Source organism: Thunnus thynnus, chromosome 4, assembly GCF_963924715.1.
Source record: "Thunnus thynnus chromosome 4, fThuThy2.1, whole genome shotgun sequence".
Classification (NCBI taxonomy): domain Eukaryota; kingdom Metazoa; phylum Chordata; class Actinopteri; order Scombriformes; family Scombridae; genus Thunnus; species Thunnus thynnus.
Window position 1 is genome coordinate 25,550,025 of NC_089520.1, and position 20,425 is coordinate 25,570,449.

Sequence of the window (20,425 nt, forward strand, 5' to 3'; positions counted from 1 at the left end):
AGGCAACCAATCATATATTAGATGGGGCGGGACTCGTCACCCTGCTAACCAAGAAAATGGAGGAAAAGCTTATTCTGGCTGTGTCTGTCATGAGCTTTATGATATGTCAGACAGAAACTATCATAACAAAGACAGAAAAGCCCATTTGTGGGAGCAGATCGGCTCGACACTGAATGTTGCTGGAGAGTGTTGTGCTTTTATCACCCTACGTGTTGTAAGTCTGTTGTTAACTGTATAGTCAACCCTCTGTTAACGTAGCAATAAGTTAGCTACCTAGCTTATGTCATTATCCTTCCTTTTACATATTGTTATACATATTGTCCCATAGAATTTGTCAAGATATTGTTGTCATAGAAACAAAAGCCATGCGCAGCTTTTTTTTGACTGTCGCCATCTTGGATTTTTGGAACCAGAAGTGACCAAGACTTTTTTTAGGCAACCAAAATGTTACAGTGAACTTTCATGAACTGAAAACACATTGTGAAATAGCAGCAGCTGCGCCTACACTGTGAATCGGGGGTTACACTATGGTTACGTTACATTATCAACGTTGTCGCCATGGTAGCGACATTGGCAATCACAAGGTAGCCACGCCCTAAAGCATACCCTGCTTTATCATCTGTTTCACTCTATTTGGGACCATAATTTACAAAATGAATATCATGCTGTATTGAAGAAGAGTTGAAACTAGCGATCGAGACCATAAACTCATTAGGAAAGAGTTTACTGAGGTAATAACTCAAGTGAGAAGTAGGGTCATTTTCTCATAGACTTCCTTCTTTTTGCAACCAGTGGATTCACCCCCTGCTGGCCATTAGGAAGAATGCAGGTTTAAAGGCACTTCCACATTGACTTCACTTTTCAGACAGGGAGCTACCCACTTGGTAAGAGCACAAAACATCCTGCTGGCACCTACTGATATTGTTGGGTATTGCACCAAAATAACCAGTCCACAAAGACTGAATAAAAGTCCATCAAAACTTATAATAAATCACTAGCAATAGCTTGAATACATTTACTTATTGACCCTAGAGATACATAAAACATTAACCAACAATGTGACCACATCTTTTGTGTGCGTCACATTTGCATTAAGCTCTTGTGTGTTTTTCGACTATGGGAACTGATTCTAGGCCCGGGGACAAGGAATAATTCCACAACTCTTCCAGCAAATCGGGGAGATGACAACTCAACCAATTTCACTCTGCCTCTGGACAGTTGGATTTACATGCAAACAAACAAACAGAAATATTTGAAAATATATGAATATTATGGTCTGAAACCGTATGGTACAGTTAAGAGAAGTGGCCTATTAGGCGAGGCCTAAATGTCATTTAATGCAAGGAAAGGGAAAGAATGGAGAGAAAAAGACAGCATTTTCATTCTCATTATCCCTTTTTGCCCACTACTGCACCTGACAGATCCTTGAGCAAGCCAAAAAATCTGAGTGGGTGTGTGTTTGTGTATGTGTGTGTATGTGTGTGTGTGGGGAGGGGGGTGTGTGATACTGTGGATCTCATAAAGAGATGCCATGTCACATCATATGGACTAACATCTTATGATCTGCTAGGGTTTGGCCAAATTGACTCATCCATCAACAACACACAGCCAGGTGGTGCAGAAACAAAATGTGACAAAGGGAAAGAAGGAGAAAAAGAGACCAAACAAGAAAAATGGAGACAGTTTGAGGAACCATTGAATTTATAAATGCAAAGTTCAAAATTAAACATTAAAAACAAAAATATGATGTGACTTTTGAACCCTTTAAATGTGGTTTCAATTTGTGTCGACAGTTTTTGGTGCAGATGTTACACATACACACCCTTACCTCCACAAAGCTCTACAAATTAGCTTTATTTTCTTTTTACTCTCAGAAACCCTACTGTGAATCAAATTTAGCTCATCTATGACAGAACCAACAGGCTCATTTTCTGTTGTGTACGTTTGATCAGATTATTTGGACCAGAGACGGATGGAACAAAGCACTTCTTCCTGTCTCTGATGTATCTCTTGTTGTCTCAAATGCCAGAGTCAGTGTGTGGACAAATCCAGTTTTTTTTTTTCTCTCTGTGATCGAACCCAGACACATCTGTAGTCAGATCAGTGAGAGGGGGACTGTGGGTAGGGAGAGGTGTTTGAGGTTCCTCTGTCTTTTTCGGTAATGAATTGGGTACAGATGAAGGGAATGTGGACAGAGATAACAGCACTGTTTTTAAGGTTTTATGAAAACAGATGTGAGAAAATATTGGGTTCAAATTGTCAAACATCAGTAATGAAAGCATGTTGACTCATAATGTAAACACAAAGTTTATTAGCCTCAATATCAAAGGCAGAACAAGCTTTCTGATAACTTCTGTTGCAATGTTGTAAGCTAGCAAAATAATGAGAATGTATCTAATTAGAACAATTAAATACATTATCTCGCGATGAAGTTTAGCATTTTTTGGGTGCACTAAATACATTCACAAGCAAACACACTGACACACACGTTATGTAATAGAGTGACTGAATGAGGAATAATTACCCTGCACATCAGCAACCCTCTGTTACCATGAAGGTTTCCCCAACAGCATTGCCCAAATCCCTTTTAACCCAACACTATTAAAATAACAAAACCAGTTAAACTGAACACTGCTATGCCTAAACATAAATCCAAGGCTGGGAATCCATTTATACTGAACAGTTGTCAACCAGCATGTTAACACTGACCTCGCTCAAATAACCATTGAAATCTATAGAAGTTTAAACCTGCATTAATTGATTTTTTTTAGACTGGCCTCCCAAGAAAAACAACACCATAGGTCGTAATGTCAGTTGCCCAAAAATGAAATATAGTTACATTTGAGTGACAGATTCCATCTAGTGCCTGTAGTAATTGTTCAGATGACGTATATACTGTATATGTTGACAAATTTCCTCCATCGGAGGTGGAATGGTGAAAGGAGGTATTTACCCAATAGTAGATTTTATCATTTCCTGTTTCTAACTGAAAGTGTCAAATTTCCAACCGTGGGTTGGGACAGTTTTTAAAAAACTTTAATCACAATCATCACCCTACCTTAACCCTGTGGATATTATTGTAACTATGATGATGAAGGTTACCTAACTTTAAGGAAGTAGTATCTTTAACCCACACAGCATGTTCCTCTAACCTTAACAAAGTGATCATTTTAACCTAAACCATGATCTTTCCCTAAACAAGTGTTTTTTTGTGCCTAAAGCTAACCAGACACCACAGCATTGTCACATCATAAAACATAATTTTTTTATTTATTTTTTTTATCAAAAGATAAAAAACACTCCTCTGGAGAGCAGAAGGTCAAATGACATATTTGGTCATTTAATTTGGAGGACTTCTTAGATTTTTTGGCCACTTGGGATCAGCACAACAAGCTGTAAGCATAACACTGACATATATTATCACCCTATGAAGTTGATATGGCTAACATTGGCTTTTTTACACATCCAGCAGACACAGAACAAAATTGGAAATCATTTGGAGATGTTTGTGCTCACCTAATAAATATAAGTCCAATATTCACTCTGGTTTTAGCTCTGGGTTTGGTCTCCACCAACTGCTGAGGGAAATATCTGGCTCTTTAGCTGCAAAATGCTTCACTCTGCTCACCAGCTAGTTGCTGATTTTTTTCTGTCGTTTGTGGGGTGGGCTTTTAGAGGTTTTTCACTGAAAACAGCCGCCTGCCAATGGCTGGAAATGAGGCAGATGAGAGCATTGGAGTGAATCAAAACAGTAAAGTTGTGAGCCAAAATAATCTATTAAAAGACATTAAAATACTCAGTAGAATTACGGAATCAGATTGATCATTTTGTGTGGGTTTGTGTGTGGGTTATAAGCAATCCCTTTCACACGACACATAGCCATTTAAAGCCTTCAAACCACTATTAAAACAATCCAAAAGCTATGGTGTTTTAGTCAGATATAGAAGCAGAAAACATTCAGTTTGGAACAAAACTTTTACGCATACACAAGAATGAAGTGATCTTTGTGTAAGTTACATGGTTGTCTTATAGCTTGTGTTTATGTCAGAGTTTATAAATGACTAGCAACAGAATAACCCATATCAAAACTGTGCTTTTATGAAAATCCCAAGCAAAAATTCTATGTAGAAGCACCAGTTCAGTGAGGACAGAACAAAGCAGGTGTTACCACTATGCAATGTACTGTAGTGTCAAACACTGTCATACAACAAATCAGGCAGATATTGAACTAATAGGCAGCCTCCCTATCCAACATGCTACCTTCAGAGCACATAGTTATCAGCAGAAGGATTTCCAATAGAGGCTGCTAAAAGATCTTCCACCTGACTATCCCCACACCAAGGTTGCTGTCAGTGATGAGGTGAGTGGGGAGATAAGAGGAGCTAACTGACCAGATAATCAGGAGGAGTTAGTTTTCCGCATTTCCCCCCTTACACTGCTGCAGCTGGGCCTTTGGAGATCAGCGGAGCAGACAACCTGAGCTCTCAGGTAAGGAGAGGAAGGAGGAGGAAGTCAATATCTCTGACTGCTCTGGGATCCCCCAAAGAGGCTGAGCAGAAAAAAACAATGAAAATAGACCCACAGATAATAAGAAACATGCAGAGGCACCTACAAATGTGCACTGCAAGTATAAAATGACACAAACATACATAATTGATCAATCAGTCAAACTACAGTATTGTGTCTGACAACATACCTGTCAAAAATAACCGTTACATACAATATGTCCTCCTTTACATGCTGTCAGAACACATATGTATACACTTCTTTTCTCTGCTCATTTCTTGTCACTGTTTATCTGTACCATACCATATAGCTTTCAGCTGAAAAGAAAGCTCTTTTCTTTTTGAGAAGTGAGGATAGAAAGAGAGGCATATAGAGAAAAATCCATAAGCCTCTTCTCTGTCTCTGATCCCCTTTCTCAACTAAAGCATTATTTTCGAGAAGCACTGGCTTCAAGCGGCTCCTGAGCCTCAATCGTGTGGTACTCAAACATGCAACAGGTGTGCTTTGTCTTCCAATCTTCTCTTTCTCTCTCTCTCTGTCTTTCTCATGCACTGACAGCAGTACAGGTGATTCTCTCCTCATTGTCATTCGGCAGTCAGTCGTGTATGAAGGTCAATACTGTGAAGGAGGTCATGAGAGGAACAAGCCAATCAGAGGGAAGAGATGAGACGAAAGTGTGATTGACTGGCTTGGGGGTGAGGGGGTGGTGGTGGGGGGGGCGAGGGCGCCAAACGGAATATGCATACCCAATGAGGAATCAGGAGATGAAAGGGTTGTGTTGCTACGGCAACACACATGCCGTTGTGGAATATCGGTGTGGCTTCATTGATATGAGGGCTACGGGGTTTTAGACCACGGGGGTTTGAGTGAGGTTGGGGGGAGAGATCACACACATTTATATGTGTGTTTGTGTGTGTGTGTGTGTGTGTGTGTTTGCACGTGTATGTGTGTGTTTGTGTGTGTTCATACTTGTGTGCTTGCACATATGTGCTAACAAGCTGCTACATAATGACTTGAAATGCAATCAGTTTCACTCCAACCCCCTTGCTCTATATGATATGAACCCAAATCTAAAGCTTTATGAGACATTTATAGTTTCTGTTTTCCTCAAACCATGTGTCTACATTGTGTCTAGCAAAACAATATCTGGTTGTTTTGATGCTTATATGTCATAAATCTCATGATATGACATAGCATTGAAATTTATGAAAACATCACAGATGATACAGTTTCACTTTTATCAAACTGTCCCCAGCGACTGACCTGAAGGCTGAACACATTGTCCTCTCACGATTTTGAGTCTGCTAAATAAATGGACAGATTATCAGAATTGAGTTGTCATTTCCTTGATGCTCCAAGGGTCGCAGCCCCTTAGCTGATAAAAAAACACAGATAGCGCTGATCAAGCATGTATAATAAAACTTATTGTAAATCCCACATGGTTTACAGCTGATAAGGAAATGATATATTTGTTTGGCTTTTTGCTGAGGCCATTTTTCAATTTGCTGGCACACTAGTATCATATATGTGTTGTATGAAAAGATAAAACCACCTGTCATAGAAATTTATTATACTGACTGTATGGTATAAGATAACCTTGGTAGACTGGTTCCATGTACGATGCAGAAAATGGTCATTTTATTAAAATGTTATGCATCTTAAGGGTCTTTTGAATGATCTTGGATGCGCGCAAAATTAAATTTTTCAATCTGTTTCAATTTTGTGTCTTCAGTCTTGTCAAAAATACCACAACATCAACAGACCTGATAACAAAAGCCTGGTCACCACTAATATAGATGGACAAAGGGCAAAGAGGTAGAGTGGAAGACTTCTGACTGCCAGGAGATAGAAACAGAGAGATATTAGAAAAATACATGAGTTATCCTCCCTGCAAGGCCATATGGAGAAAAGGCCTTGTCGTCGTCCTCCTCCTCCACGTCTCCTCTCCTCTCTCCCTCTCTCATTTATTTCAATTTGTCATGCTTTACTTTTCCCTTAAGAGAGCACGCTTGCTGGTGAGCGGCCGCATATAGGCCGCGAAATTGTGTCTGCGCCTAGGCTGTAATGAAACATTTAGATGCAGGGGAGAGTGATGGTTGCGCATTAATACAAGTGGTGGTGTTGCCAATGCAAGCCTGCAATGCTCCAAGCAGCTGGCTCAGCTTGCCACTCCAAACAGCATGGTGGTGAGAGATGTCCTGTCTCTCAAATCTTCGCTCTTATTTTATTTTGCCCCAGAAAGGGTCAAGGGGTGTCCAGTGGAGCATGAAGGCTGAGTACATTTGTTGACATCTGATGAGGTGATAATGGTTCTGTGTAATGAAGGTCCTGTGCTTACATCGATACAAGTTAAAACAATGGTGATATTGGCAATAGTGTAGTAATGTACAAGACCATCGTATTGCTGATATGAGCTGATAGAAATGGTTGATTGGATTGAACCATTTTTTTGCACAGCAGCTCTGCATACAAAATGTAAAATGTAAAATGACACATTAGGTAACTCCTAAAGTGAACACATTAGGTAACTCTTCTAGATTCTATACTTTCTGTACATATCTCTCCTTATATGGACTGTAGAAATATCCATTCATGTCAAATATAACATACATGGTATATAATATATAAATTATCATTATTGTTTATGCAGTCATCATAGCAACTGTTAATTAAATACAAAACACATTATCAAGAACAGATGTGTAGTTATTCTATTTTTATCTGCTGTGAAGAATATGAAAATAAATGTGCCACTAAGTGTTTCTCACTGGAGGTTAATTAACCTCTGCAAGTCCCAGCTGTGTAAAATCTAACCATGAACCAAATCCTTATATAGTCAACACTCGACCACATGTTGCTGCATACCATATGCTGTTAGCTTTGTAGGTGTTAAAATTTTAAAGCAATGCATAATTTTACTTCAAATGCATTAGCATAAACCTGCTAAGGGGCTAACCCTTGCCTTAGGTTGCTCACTAAAAGAAAAGCAACAGACACAGCTTGTACTTACTTATGTATGAGTGCTGTACACAGATTTTGCTTTATGCAAATAGTTCCTCTCATCTTGCTCAGATCAATTGGAACAGCACCCTTAATATGTGAATTTAAAAATGATTAACATGCATATCACATTATATGAGAAATGTATTATATATGAAACATTTGTTGACATAGCACAGCCTTAATTTGGTCATCTTTGAGAAGAAAATGCAAGCTTTAAGCAAGTAAAATTATTTCAATGCACCTGTTTTCTTTGGTGACCATAAAACATTGTTTTTTATCCCATAAGCAGGCAGCAGCTACAAAACCATTAAAATTCACCATATTTAAATGCAGATGCATTTTGACCACATATTCACACAGCACTCCCTTTGATATAACGCCAGATTTTCCACATTGCAATTCTCCATTCAACATTTCTGAAATAAAATAAAACCAAAGGAATATCCAGTGAAGTTGACAGCTTCCCTCTTTTTTTATCCAGTGCTGGCTGTGGCTTCAGGCACACATTCTCTTCATTACATGCATAGCTCCAATGAGACTTTGTACTTTTTCAGAAGACTGATCTTTTCTGTGTGTGTGTGTGTATGTGCGTATTTCAGAACCTGGTTAAGGGTCTGACATTGTAAGACAGGGAGAATACTCTTGTGTTATTGAGAGATCAAAGGAAGGCATGTCATTGTGAGATCTTACATCTCTTTGCTGTTGGGGCCAATAGGCAGACTGAAAAAGTGGTCTGTTGAATGCTACTTTTGAGCTTGTCAAGAGATTGTGTGTTTTGTATGTGTGAAAGAGACACAGACACACTTAAAGAAGGAAGAATCATCCATGGGTTCCTTCAACAAGCAAACTTTTCATTGCTCTGTTTTAAATTTCCACCATCTGGTTCTCAAAAATAACTTTCACCAAAACAGCTGTCTCTTGTTTATTTAAAGCAAACAGACAAGTAATTCAAAATGGAGGAAAATGTGTGTGACATTTGAGTAAGGTAATAATTACTATTTGGTTTTCTTGTGGTATGTAAGAACAATAGTGATACTGTTCAGAAGTTGCTTAACAAATAATTGAGAGGTTTGTTGCATTTGATCTTAAAAAACCCCAAACACATAGCTCCAAGAGAACACATGGGTTAAATTACATATGTGTTAGTTGTAATCAACATTAGAGGCAGAGCTCACAATTCATCACTCCAGGAGACGGAGGCTGTAGCAGCTGAGGACAAGCTCCAGTACAAACACACCGTTTACTGAGTCTGTGGGTCACAAAGGGGAGTATCTTGATGGGAGGATGGTGTGGAAGCAAAATCAGTAAGGAGAACAAAAAGTGAGAGACTGAAGCTGAATTAGCTTTTGATAAAAGACACCAGAAATTAGCTTGTCAGATATTCCTCATCTAACATGACTAATGTCTGCGTAGTGAGACCACCCTGTATGATCATCGCTTGTGTCAGTGCCATAACCTCCAGCAATAGCATAACTTGTTCTCTATTCTGTAGGCTTATACATTAGCCTCATAGGTTCCCAGAACCAATTTTTAAATGACTCAAATCTTCCCCAGTCAGTCCATTCATTTGCACTATGCAAGCAGCACGACAGACTTATGACATAACCATCATGGCTAATGTAATTAGTCTATAGTTATAAAAAGAAAGGCGGTAATGAATTGTTTAATTCTGGAGTGAGAGTAATCCGTTTTCCTGCTTAAAAGTTCTATTATCTCATTGTAACACATCCTTTCTGAGAGGAGATGTTGGACTTGCTTGTTGAACATTGTAATTGTATGTAGTGCACAATGAAGTGATGGAAATATCCAGCATTAACACATGAAAGCACAGTGGTAATAACAGTTACACAATCATGCACATGCACACAAGCTAGGAGCATCATAACTCCATGTCCTGTTGGCCCTGTCAGTCTGATCTCCCCCTCAGGCGATGAGGTGAGCAGAGGTGGAAGGACTCTGGGTGGGAGTGCCTCAGGTCTTTTACTGAGGGGCCCATATAGACTCTCCTGTCCGCTGGAGGGTGAAATGAGCCCAGGTAGAGCATACTGAGCAGTGGCTGGTGTAGCGAGACCAGATAGAAGGCTCTTCCACCTTTAGCCCTCCTGCATGTTTTCCAGCTGATAAATTGCATATCTGGTCTGGGAGTGTGGAGCGGGGACGGTCTGTCAGTTTTTTGAGTTGAGGCGCTCAGCTTGTGAGTGTGTAGGATGGCGGTGATGCTATTGGTGGCTGTGGGGGTGTCAGCTCAAAATTCACTGATTCACTTGCAGTTGATGTTTGCTTGGCTAGTCATGAGTGGCTCAAAATCAATCAATCAATAAAGCTCAATAGGGCACCAGGAATGAAACACACCCTAACCACTAAGATAAGATTTTCTTTTGACTGTGTATCAGTATCACTGGACATACATGGTGTACTACTGTCAGCTACACATCACAGGCATTTTTTGATGGTAAATGTAATCTCAAAGTTAATATAGCTTTACTAGAATTGTGGAGTCCTCATGTTGAGGCCACTTTATACAGCACAACAAACTGTAAAACCTAGCACTGTTTAACAACCCAATGCATCACTTTCCCTAAGAGCAAAAACCAACAACTTTCATCAGATTGATTTAGATGCAAATAGTGTACTCACACATGGTGGAAAATGACACTTGTTTCCTATTTTCTTACCCCCACACCCCCACACCCCCCTCCCGTGCACTGCTTTGCAAATTAAGTGGAGTGTTTGTGACAGCTTGATGCTGGCGGAAGGAACAGCAAGCAGAGCTTTGGATTGCAAATGTTCCCTGAGGGGGCCGGCCCTGGTTTGATATACTTAATAAACTTCAAATCCGACAGGCTGGCAGAGGCAGCACGCTGCTGCTTATTTCTCTCCCTTCCCACAGTGAGATATGGGGCCCTGTGGAAATGGGAATGGGGAAAGTTTAGACACTTTTCTGGAAAGGCTCAGCAAAGAAAGGTGTGTGTGTGTCTGTGTCTGCTTGTTATGGAAAACTGAACAATATATTGTAGAGGTGCCATAGTGTTTCTATCAAATAAAGAAGTAACAACAGGGGGTGGACACAGGGATATAAAAACCTTCATCTCATGATGCAAGTCGGTACAATAGCTCTGCAAAAATACTATCTTCATGGGGCATATCATGTTTAAAATCTGTTGAGACTTTGTAAGAGAGGAGCTGATTCGAATTTATGGTATTTTTGACATTTGTCAGATGTCATATTGTGTACGTGTTCCTGTTATTGTGCCCACCACCTGCAAATACTTATTTTTGTGTGAAGGTTTATACAGTATGTTCCATTTATTTTGTTAGGATTTCACATGTTTACTGGCTTAAATTTACATTCAGATGTTCTATTGGCATGGCATAGCTTCAGCAGGCTGGTCTATAGCAGGATGTCTCGATAACTTAATCGTTATGACATTTGATATAAATATTCATGGTCTCCAGGAAGTAAATCATGGTTTGGGGACCTCTGGCCTTTCCACTGGCACCATAATCAGGCTAAAATTTTCACTTGTACACAAGAAATATTCAAATCTAATGTGCAGATTGCAACAACATGTTATTCTTTTCTCCAGTGCCATCATCAGGCTAAAATGTTGACTAAGAACACAAGGGGCTGCATATTATCACTGCAACTCTGTGTGCAAAATCCTTTACTTCAGTAATGCCTGGATATGATACAATGTGTGCAGAATGAATATTGGTCAATAATGATCAGTTAACCATTCACCAATTTACTGCCAGTAAGTATGTTTGTAGTTATTTAATAGTAGGCTTGGGTTTGTTGCATTGATGGATCATGACTCTCACTATTTTCAAACAAGTGTGCGTACATTAGGTATTTGCTGAGTTATATCCCAGTATAGAAATTAAAAGCAAAGTCAAGGGATATCAGCCTGGCCCACTCCTAGAACATGTAAAAACTTACCAGCAAAAAGTGCTATAGCATAATCCAGCAACATCTCTCATGAGTTCCTTTTAATCCTCCCCTAGTAAATTAAAGTGAGAAATTGAATTAGAAGCTTTTCTTGTCCAATAATACAGATTTAGAACAAAGTATCTGATAGAGAGCAAATACGGCAGTCTCCTCTATTCTGACATATTCTCACAAGTCTAATCTCTCACGTACATGCTGTGTTTGATGTCCAATTAACTAGAATGCACACAACTGAATATCCCATTTAAACCCCATTATCTAGACAAGGGAAATGCTCACAGCTACCTCCGAGTTTCCTGTCAAAATGCCCATGATCTGCATTTCCAATGGTGCCAGCTATTTCCAGACTTAAAGAAGAGATAAGGGAGAGTGGTGAGGAAAGAAAATAATGCTGGCAGTTATGGATTTCCATTGAAATGAATTTAATGTTTACATATATATTCTAGGCAGCCCAAATTAAAATAAATGAACACAAACCATTTTGATGATAATGATAATGGATGTTGTGTGAGACCCCATAAGAGCTGTTTTTATTCCCATGGCAGCCATATTGAGTTGACATTAAGCTTGGGATGGGATATTCTATATTAACAGATTAAAAAAAAGCTTGATGCAAAATGGAATTCACAACCACTTGCTTATTCTATTATATTTGTTAATAAACATTGAGCCCCAACAAGCTGTCATATGTCATCTACCAGCATGCACTTGCAGCAGACTGGTATGAATGGATACCCCTAGTACTTGTCTTCAACATATGTGTGGATTTCAGATTGATCAAATAGTTATTAAATTATCCAGGAATAACTATTACTTGACTTTAGAGGGGAATTTTGCAAGCCTTAAGAGTTCAGTATGCTTGAACTGTACTTGGTTGTACAATGTGTTGTCAGATCACGTTTAAGCATTTAAGGCACCAGTGATTTATACCTATTCTGAATGGCCACATTCAAAGACAGGGCAAAAAGCCTGCTGCTACAGCCTCCTCCTGGCTGCCTCCTTAAGCTCTCTCCAAGAACACTTGTGTCTTTTGCTTTTCTTTGTACTCTAGACACAATGACACATACAAATGGGGATAAGGGCACATAGGTTCGGGCAGTCTCTCCTTGAAGACATTCATGATGTTACACTTGGATTGTTTGAAGAATGAAAAAAAGTTTAGACAATAATGACAAGCAATATTAAGGTCTTCATACTATACCTAGTTAGCTCTCAGCAAGCTAGGCTAGATTCCAGTATCAAGCTACAAATACTGTATTGCAATATATTACAACCTATTTATGTCTTTTTCTTGATTTTTTTCCTTTTTTACATCTGAGGTTTATTAAATCTATCTCCAGTTCCATGCATTTTCATAATGTGCAGTTTGCAACCGAAGACAGTTCATCTCTGAAACACACAGTTGGTGCACCAGAAGTATAATTAGGGCAAAATGAAGTCTAACCAATTATCTTTATTATTTCTTATCCTGTGATGTTGGCATGTTGTGTCTTGCTAAACCAACAGGGCTACTCTCTGTTGTTTAGCTGCAATGCTTCAGAGGCTATTTTCTAAAACATATGTAGTCTGAGACTTACAAGGCCCTACTTGTTTAATGAAATTGAGAATATTTGGGCTTTGTGCCTTCCAGAAACCCTGAAAAAAAATGTACCCTTGTTAAATCACATTTAGCTGGTTATCCCTGTCCTAGCCCTTTCTCGTCCACTATCTTCAGCGCACAATAGAATGATGTAAATTGGCTGTCAGTTTCCTGGTCTGAGTGTGACAGAAGTTTAAACAGGCAGTGACAGTCATCAACATCTGCAGTCTGTGGGGCTAGTGTTCAATGGATATCACATTTGACTATAGATCAGAAAATTACAGGTGTGACTCCTGACTAGCTTGGAATAAGCTTTAACTTGGGAATCACTTGTTGTTCCTTCCCAGTATCCCTCCTCTATTGACTGTGTAACAGAGGAAATCCATATCCGAGAAGACTCAAATGAGGGGTATGTCATTTTTTACATGTTCTGAAAGGCATCAATACCCTACAATTTAAGTGTCCATGTGGCAGGTTTTCTAAAATTCATACCATGTAATCACCATCCCTGATTTGATTCTGGCTTGGGACCTTTGTTGCATTCTCTTGTTTTCTGTCAGTATTTACTGTTGTTTGTTAAAAAAAGGACAAAAACGTCAAAAAATAATCTTTAAAAATGTGTTAGTTAAGGCCAACAAGACGCTGAGTGGTGGCTCTCTTTATGTATCCTTGCACAGTAAGCGAATAATGGCCATGAATGTGGATAACATTATCTACTTTATGATTAGAATCTTTGAAAACAGAATTTCAAACAAGCCAGTGACCTTTCTGCTTAATGCTGCAGAGCCACTGCAGTGAGAATGTGTCTGAAGTCCGGGTGACGTGAGCCTGGTAATTGTGAACCTCTCTCCCCTTTCTCCGCTGGCTGTTGTGATGGGAGCCAGCAAGCGTGTGCTGAGGTTGTGAGAAGCCCTACCATTCCCTCTAATAAGCTCCTGTGGGACCTGCAGGAACACTGCCGCAAGTACACGCAAACCGTCTGCAAAGTGAGAGCACTAGCTACTTTTGGGGGGTTTGGAGGAGGGGCACTGTGTGAACATTCACAGTTATAGAATAATGACCTAATATCACACTCTGCTCCCTGACAGGTTATTGCCAAACACAGTGGGGTTACAATAAGATGTCAGATTCAATGATGGCATGGTGCTCAGTGTAGCACTAATGTTTCCTTGCACGAGAGCTGGACTTGTGAGAATATGCATGTATGTGTGCAATGTGAGGATATTAGGAAAGACATTTATCTAATAATAATAATAAATTTAATTTGTACCGCACTTTTCGTTCATAGTGAAACTCAGAGTGCTACAGTATTAACATAAAACATAAAGAGAATAGTAATAAGAGTTAATAAGATGAAAAAGCCTTCCTGAATAGAAAGGTTTTTAGGCCTATTTAAAAAGAGTCTAGGGTCTGTGCTGCCCTCAGATGGTTAGAAAGGCTGTTCTACAAGTGTGATGCAGCAGAACAGAGGGCTCGATCCCCCATATATTTTTGTGTTTTTGCACTCTCATTAGGATCCTGGCAGCGCTGCTCTGAATGTACTGGAGCTTCTGGATGCTCCTGCCAGGGATCCCTGTGAAGAGTACATGGCAGTAGTCCAATCTTGAAGAGATAGAGGCATGACAGTGTTAGAGAGGGGCAGAGATTAGAGATGTTTTTGAGATGATAGAAAGTAGAAAGAGGTTTTGCATAGATGTCTTATATGGCCATCAAAAGTCAGCTGACAGTCAAACCTAACACCCAGATTAGTGACTGAGGAGGAAGGGGGGATGTCCTGGCTGTCAAAGGTGAGATGAGGTATGAGGGATGACTGAATCTGGTGTGGAGTAACAATAAGGAGAACTTCAGTTTTGCTGCTGCTTAACTGGAGGAAATTTGTGCTCATCCAGGCCTTTATCTCCTTAAGACAGGTGCTGAGGCGTGACATGGCTGCAGAAGGCTTTGGGGCAGTTTTGATGTACACTTGGGTATCATCAGCATAGCTATGAAAAGACATCCCATGTCTGCTGATGACACGTCCAAGAGGGAGCATGTAGAGGGTAAACAGGATGGGGCCAAGAACCGATCCTTGCGGAACACCACAGGTGACAGGGAGCAATCTAGACCTGCATCCTCCCAGCGAGACATACTCAGTCCTACTGGAAATGTAGGACTCAAACCACTTAAGTGCAGTCTGACAGTCCAATGGTGGTGTGGAGGTGCTCTAAGAGGATAGTGTGATCCACAGTGTCAAATGCAGCGCACAGGTCAAAGAGAATCAGGAGAGAAGGGGACCTTGCATCAGCTTCCATCAGCAGGTCATTCACAACCCCGAGCAGAGCTGTTTCAGTGTTGTGTGCTGAACGAAAACCTGACATTTTTCAAATAAGTTGTTGTGTTTAAGGTGGTCTTGAAGCTCAGAAGCAACCACCTTCTCCAACACCTTGGACAGGAAAGGGTAGTTGGAGATAGGTCTGTAGCTGGTAAGAACTTCTGGGTCCAGGGTGGGCTTCTTGAGGTGGGGGCGGATAATTGCGACCTTGAGGGCAGATGGAAGACTACCGGTTTGAAGGGACAGGTTGACAGTTTGGGTGATCAGGGGGCTGAGAATGGGGATGTATGATTTGAGCAGAGCTGTGGGAATGGAGTCCAGGGCACAAGTACAAGGTTTCATCTTCCTGAGGATTTCCTCAATGTGACTCTGCCTGACACAAGTAAAATGGAACAGAGATGGTGAGCTCCCAGACAGAGGGTCAATGACTGGAGGAGGCAGAAAGGAAGAGCTGGACATCAGAGAGCAAATGTTGACCATGGCTCTGTCAATGAAGTCAATTAAGCTATTACATCACTCTTCTGTAGCCTCAACTGGTGAAGAATGTGGCTTCAGGAGATTATTTATGGTTAAAAAAGATGCTTAGGGTTCCCAGGATTGTTATTAGGTTCGAGTAGAAGTGTGACTGAGCATCTTTAAGGGACTTTGAGTAAGTCCTTTGAAGTTCACGGAAGGCCGGTTTAAGGACAGCGAGCCCAGAGCATCTGAAGCATGGTTCCAGGACACATCCAGCTGTTTTTATTTTCCGCAGGTCATGAGTGAACCAGGGACCAGAGCAACTTCCCTCAGTGGCTGAGGTTTTTAAGGGTATACATCATTAAATTACCTGAGAGGTTGATAGAGCTGCCCACTTCCTCGGTGTCCTCATCGATGCCTGACTCTGTATTGTTTACTCTGCAGATACTCTATCTGTATATTGAAGATATTAGTGTAAAATATAATGGGGCCTATAGAAGGAATGTTGTATTGATTTTTAAAAAGATTTCTTTAAACTCTTTTCCTAGAAACATGATTTATGAGTAATACATGTCAGTGTCAAGCTCATGCAGATGAAAGGAAGAGGACAAGAGAGATTCACTGAGGTGCCGCCTTTCCTCTTACGCATTCAAGTTCCTGCAAGTTGATTTCTCCAAAATGAGGTTTCTACTTACCCCTGTCTGTTGACACACAGACCTCCACAACAGCTTGTTTGCGGTCTCCAACCAAGGCACTCAAGCAAAATGTCATCGGGTGCTGAAGATGGCGGCATGGGGGCGTCAGTGTAATTAATTTTCTGGGAGCCTTGGCCCCTGAGCCGCAGAGCCTCTTCCTTTCATTTGCTATCAGGTCCAAGGATCTCCCCCTTATAGCTTGTGGTTCTGCTGCAGGGGTCTCCAGTCTTATCTGTAGCCCCGTCTTATCTCTAACTTGTCCCTGCAACCTGACTGCAGGAAGATTAGCTCTGCACCTCTTGTCAGTTTCTGATTTTTCCTTCAGTGATGACAGAAAGGAGCCCAACATAAGCCAAGATTAAGCTGGTTCTTTGGATGTTCCAACCATGTTTTTCTTGAGGTCCTCTAGAGCTGCTGGCAATTAGGAGAGAGGTCTAACCGGTTTAGTTTAAGCCTTCACTTTTACATAGTAATTAAACAATGAAGAGAAGTAAGAAATTCAACTTGCAAAGATACAATACTTCTTCAACAACACCTATAGATACTATGCAGTATATCCCCTCTCTTCTTTTAAAGCTCAAACCATCTCAGTTATGACCAGTTGAACAGAAGATCTGGGTCAGTTGCTGGCTCTAAGCTGTCACAGCAAGAGGGCTAAAAGCAGGAAGTTGAAGGCTCTGATGATGGGACCTTCTGGGAGAAAGCTCACAAGCTCAGCCAATTAGCTGCTGAAAGGCTAGTGTTGAACTTTGACCCTGTCTGCTGCACTTTTATTCTACAGAGAGATCTCATTTTGTTCATTAAGCCCGGTGTGGTATAGGCTCTTCTGTCTACAGCTTAGAATTACACAAGCATCAGAGGCAGGGCAAGACCACAAATGGTCCAATTACAACTGTACCTCAGCATTTTGACATTTAGAAGAAAGAGAGAAGAAGAGTTCCACTGAGATTTTGTAAAATAAATAATATAATTGTAATTCCTCTTAGAGAAATAAAAATCCAGACCTTGTAAACTTTTCACCTCCTTTTAACCATCTGCACCCTAATAATTTTGGTATTGACATGTTGTGTATTCTACTATTTTAATTCTATACAGCATATGGGATTTTTCAGTATCTGAATAGGGAATGGTTTGTCAAGGCTTTACCAAAACTTTTACTCCAAAGACATAAAGAAATGTTTATATTTAAACAGAATTCAGCTGTTGCTGTTAGTCAGCTCCATTTTAATGGTAGCCTTTTTTAGGGATATTATTGTGAATATGTGTCTATTGCAAAAAAAATAAAAACCCCACAGCTGTCTGCTTCTTCTTCTCCCACAAAGAAAAAAAACAATAACTAAAAACAAAAAAATCAAAGCATATCCTCCCATCATAACTGTTGGTGTTTCATAAATAAAAAGGCAAATTCCAGTACATTAAGCTGCAGCTTGAAGTTTTAATTATCTACATTCCCCAAAATGCACTTTAAGAATCTGTCAGTTGATTGTTTCTTTCTATGGAAAATTGTATGTAAAACAAGAGTAGCGCAATACATTACGTGTGAGGCATCCTTTTCTCTAGTATTTCACTCTGACAGAGTTCAGCTGCAGAGATATAATGAACATATGGACATATGTAAGCTGTGTTAAACCCTTCCTCCTTTTTTGAATATAATGTTTTATTCTACAATAAATTACAGTAGAAAAAATATTTTGTGATTAAATTAAACTTTTAGGCATTGATTAAGCCCCACCTCCCTGAGTTACTGTTGCTATGCCTGTCAAGCTTTGTATTTTCACACAGCACATAATGTGGTTTACAGTGATAATGGTGGCAGGTTTAGAAATTTGCAGTAATTTGAGTGCAATGGGTCTTCAGTTTCACACAATAGCAAACAAAAGCGTCTTTTGTTTGCTAAAGTCTTCTAATTTCTTGTCACCTGAAATTAAATTTTCATTTCAGCAAATTTTCTGAGCTGTAGCTAGCTAGCATGAGCTAATGCTAACACTAAAACTTTTTGTCCAGTTGACTTGTTTTAAAACGAGAAGCCAGTAAAGTGTCTTAAATATGATCGGGATGGCTACATACCTTATATAAAATATTAGGCTGTAGCCACATATCCTAGGCAAAGTCAGCATTCTCACAGCTGATGACTGGAAAACATGGAAGAAACAGAATTTTTCTTGTATTGCAGGGTAGAACTAGTTAATATTTTAAATGATTTAATTAAAATGTGATTTGTTACATAAACTTTGGATGGTTTTAAAAGCTTACTACTTGGACAAGCAACACAATAAATCTTTCTGTTCATTTTCAAAGAGTATGCTTCCACAGTGAGAGAAGTATAAAATATAACATTGTATTATAATGTAAAGATAACTGATATTGAAGTGTTTTTCATATTTGTTTTCTGTTTCATTAGCTGGTCTATAATGATGGAATTGTCCCCCATCTACAACATATAACTCCACTGTGCTTGATTTGGCATTTTACATCTCAGATATGCAGCAAAGTCATACTTGTTTGTACAGCAAGCGGCTCTGTGTTTGTGTGTGCATATACTGAGCACACAAGGATATGCACATAATCCTGTCATCAGTATTTAAATTGGGACTGTCTTGCGTCATTTCAAAATACTTGACCATCTGCAGGCGTTTCTCTCCACCCTCAGAGGGACTGCATGGCAGTGGCTAAGAGTCAGCCCACTGTGTTTGCACAGGAACACAGTCTGAATCTGTCATGCCCTCTGTTTATACTTAGGCACTGCAATGGTGTCTCACCCTGCTGACAAGTGACGGTTTACAAATCCGTGGGCATGAATTCATAATTTGAGGTCATGGTTTATAAACCGTGCACACAGATTTCTAAACCAAGAGCACAGATTTACACATTGGGCTCCATACCTTCCAGTTGCCAACAGGCCAAGGTGATGCAAAATTTTGGGTTGGTTAATGGTGTTTCATAACACATACTGTATACACACTGAAAAAAAGGGTATGCTGGACTTCAACTTTGTGCTTTGTTGTTGGGATTTCAGTAATACATACATACATATCTATATCTATATCTATCTATCTCTCTCTCTCTCTCTCTCTCTCTCTCTCTCTCTCTCTCTCTCTCTCTCTATATATATATATATATATATATATATAAAATACAAAGTATGCATGTATATCTGAATATGAATGTTTGCATCCTCATGTAGGCCTTTATATGTTTGTTTTTTATGTTTGGTATACTGATTATTACCCTAATTGTGCAATGACATAACCCTCCAGCAAAAAGACATAAAAATAAAAAACTTAACCATACCCTGATCATATCTACATTTGCAGAAATGCACTTCAACATTCTGTGTATCAAGTGTTTGTTATCACACTACGTTTACTGTAAAACTACACATTAAGTACCTCAAGGATGATTTTCTTGCAGCCAGATTAGTGAAGGGAATAAGGTGTTTACTGGACCAAAACAACTGTTGTGTGAACAGGTGGCACAGCTACCAGCCCTCGCTCACGCCGCAGTGTCTCATTCTGCCCACACCAAAACTAGGAAGTAAACACAAAACAGCTCAAGCACAATAGAAACTATCAAGATGAATAAATCATTAACTTAAATTGCAGAAAGAAAATTATTGGGGGGCTTATAGAAAGTGATGTGTAAAAATGGATATTTTATAATATCCAAGTGCACTTGATCGGCTTTATTGTTGTGTTTCCATGGTGTTTGAAGCACACTGTCAAGGGTTTGTCTTATTCTATTACCACACTGACTGAAGGTGCTTGCCTCTTGCTGTGCATCCAAACTCTTTTTGATACTCATAATAAATGTTTCATTTGAGTTGTTTGGAAAAAAAAGTTGAAAGGTTGAATGTTTGTGGTCAAAATTCAAACTAAAGGGGATGTATTATCATCATGTGCAAATGATCTGACATCAGTTCAATAACT